Below are 3,610 nucleotides of genomic sequence, written 5' to 3'. Positions count from 1 at the left end.
CAATTTAATAAGGCTTTTCAGCCAATTTTCCAAGAGAGAAAAATCCCAAAACAAATATTTTTATTTTATTAGATTTAGGTTTTATTTTCAATAAATTATTGAGGGAGAATTCATTTTGTGAAGAGCAAGAAGATGGAGGATTTAGGAGCTTGTGACAACTCCTAAAATGGGGTTTTCATTCCTTTTCCTATCTCTTATTTTTGTAATTTATAAATGATTAAACCCTTGATGTTATTTAGTTAATTTTGTGAGCTAGGCTCCTAGTGGAACTAAGATTGTGATGTTTTAGTTTTTGCTTTTGGATTGTTTATGGTATTCTTGTGCTTGTTCATTCATGTGTAATTACTTGCTTAATTTCTATTTTTGATGGAAATCAAATGTAGAACTAGACTTAGATTGATTTGGAAAAATTAATTTAGGTTGGACTTTACATGGATGGTGCATGTTCAATATAGGAATATATTGATTTGTAGAAGGTATAAGAATATATCGTTTACCTTGTATAATCTAATAAACCCGAACTTGAAATTGGAATTCCATTAACTAGATTCACATAGGAATATGATGAAATTGGTTTGAGGAATTATAGTCATAATTAATTCGGAAGAACTTTATGCACAAATTTGAGTTTGGTTAACTAGTACAGAATGTTGTAGCATTTCTTTAGCACAGCTTTAGCATTTTGCAATCAATGGGAAATTAAGAAGTCCTAGCTCGATTATTTGCAATCGCTTGCATTTTTATTTTCTTTTAGTTATAAAAATATATAAAAACAATCCTAAAAGCTAATCAATATTGGTATTTAACGAAAGCTAAACACAATTCTCGTGGGATCGATACCCGTACTCTTGTACACTTTATTACTTGTGCGATTTGTATACTTGCGAGTTTTCACGCAACAAGTTTTTGGCGCCGTTGCCGGGGATTGACGTTTAATTTTAGTTGATATTTATATCATTTAGCTCTAGGAATTATTTGGTTACTTTCTTACTCTTCTTTGCTTTTAGTTTCTTTTGTTCTTACTTTTGTTTTTGAGCTTTGTTTTCTTGTGAGGTACTTGAGATGTCACATCGGCAAGTCCTCTTGAATTTCGTTCAACATGACTTTGAACCTTTACATAGCGCATGGTGAGATACAAGGCTTTGTTAACGAGGTTCTCATATCATGGTTTCTCCAAAGAGTGTCAACTTGAAGTCTTTCTCAATGGTTTATGTGCCACGACAAGAAATTGGGTGGAAAGGGGAGATGGTACCACCACTTTCTACCAACTATTTGTGGATGAGGCCTATCGGATGTTGGAAGACATGGCGGAGTATGACAAGTGGAATTGGGATTGCTCAATGACCAACCATGGTTGGGAGGACAATTACAACAATGTGGAGCCACGTTTTGACTCCTACCCTAATGAAAACTCAAGTTCCATTTAGAGCTTGTTGAGGGATGCTATAGCTACGAATGATGCCATCCTTTAAAGCCAAGAAACTTTGTTGAGGAGTTTGGAGAATCAAGTAGGACAACTAGTTAATGTATTAAACAATCGTCCTCAAGGTTCATTTCTAAATGACAAAGAGAATCCTAGGCAAGAGAAGCAACCACTTTGAGGAGTGGGAAAGAGTTTGACATGCCTATGGATGAGCCTAAACAACAACAAGAGCCCCCTTTGATCCACGAAGATGAAGTGGGAGACTTAAAGATGAAAATTTTTACTGCAGAACAGGATGCTACAGCAATGCTGCAGCAATGCAAGGCAGAACAACAAAATGAAAAATCAGCCATTAATGTCGTGGATTCTATTTTGACCGACGAAGTGAACCAATACTTCACCATTGAAGCGGGAGCGCGGGGAGAAGTCTTCGAGTCTCAACCTATTGTGACATCGGTCATGCAAGAGTATATGTACGAAGATCCAATGTGGCCGCCAACTCCTCCACGAGCATTAACATCGTACCTTGGTGTCCATCATGCACATGCTCCGAAATCAAGCCAAGTTGAACTTACGTACCACATATTTCCACATCTTGCCAAGCTTGAGGGTATCCACAAGCAAGACCCATTTGTAGTGTTTTATGACACTTACTATGGGCAGAAGTCGCTCTTTGATGAGCTCTTCTCCAAACGTCCGGCTAAAAGACATTAAAGAAAGCGCTTGTTGGGAGGCAACCCAATTTCTCTAATCTTTTTCTTGTGGTTATTTGAGTCTTTTTTTTGGTGTTAATTTTGAATTTTCTAGGAACTTTTTACTTTGCTTTGGTGTTTTTTCTCGTGTAAGATCAAGCTTTGGAGCAATGGAAGGGACTAGGAGGATTTACACTTCAAGGGAGCTAACATGCCATCATGCCCAATCACCAACGAGGGGAGTTTCCTTGAAACTTTTCTTTATGCTCTTGATTGCTTACATATTGAGGATTTTGTGCTTAATGAGTTTGGGGGAAACACTTGTTTATCTTTGTTTCTTTTGAAAAGAAAAAAAAGGGGGCTCCGAAGGCTGGTGTTCCTAGTTTGCTGCAGCAAAAGTTTTTTCATTACAAGAATTGCTACAGCAATGTAAAAAAAAAAAGTGTCTTGTGTTTTCCTTGTTGTTTGGTGTGTTTTGTGGTGAATTCTCTTGGAGCTATGATGATAATTATTGGATTGAGCATAGTTTTTAGAAAAGTATTATTTTCTCAACTTTTTGTTTTGGAATTCACTTGATTGTTTTGTTCAAAGATTGTGACTTTTTCTTAGAGCACTTTGCCTTGTGTTATGGATGCATTGGATTTCTAGAGAAAGGGTATGTGAATGTGATGCAACAATTGTGTATATATCATATCATTAGATTTTACAAACTCTAGAACTTACTTGATGAATTGTCGAGGCGAAATCCTAGGCAAGCACTTGATTAAGGACATGATTTAGGCTATCTTTGGACCGATTGAGCTTTTCTAAGCCAACTTTGTACATGTTATATCCTTAGTCACCCTTTTTGAGCCTATATATACCATTTTCTTTGTTACCCACATCTTTAGCCTAGCCTTTTAAATAAGTTGTTAACTTTCTACCCCTCACCCATAAGCATGTTGATCATTTTAGGACACACATTGAGCTATGTTAGCATATGGGAGGAAGGGTGGTGTTGTGAAAATTTAGTTGTTGTGTTGTATATGTACCAAAAAAAAAGGAGTCTTCTTTACCGTTTTTGCTCTTTTTACAACATTGAGGACAATGTTGATTTTAAGTTTGGGGGTAGAGGGGATTTGTTCAAAAAAAAAAAAACAAAAAAAAAAGAAAAGAAGAGACAAAAAATGTAAAAAAAAAAGTGAAAAAAAAAAAACAATAAGTGGATGATAAAAGAAAGTAACAATCAAGTTTGGGGGTGTTACTTGAGTGTGTTATTTGAGCTATTTTAAGGTCCTAGAATTATTGATGTGTTTAAAGGGTGATTTGAGCCAAATTATTATCTCATATCCCACCTTCACCCTAGCCTTACATTACAAGCTTAAAAAGTGCTGGGAATAGTATCCTAGAAGCATGAGATGTAATAGAATATTTATTATTTAATTAATAAAAGAGTTTATTCATCATTTTATGTGCATATATTTATGAATATTTTATGAATATCAAATGAAAATTC

Source organism: Morus notabilis, unplaced genomic scaffold (assembly GCF_000414095.1).
Source record: "Morus notabilis unplaced genomic scaffold, ASM41409v2 Scaffold95, whole genome shotgun sequence".
Classification (NCBI taxonomy): domain Eukaryota; kingdom Viridiplantae; phylum Streptophyta; class Magnoliopsida; order Rosales; family Moraceae; genus Morus; species Morus notabilis.
Note: the sequence above shows the minus strand (reverse complement) of the source record.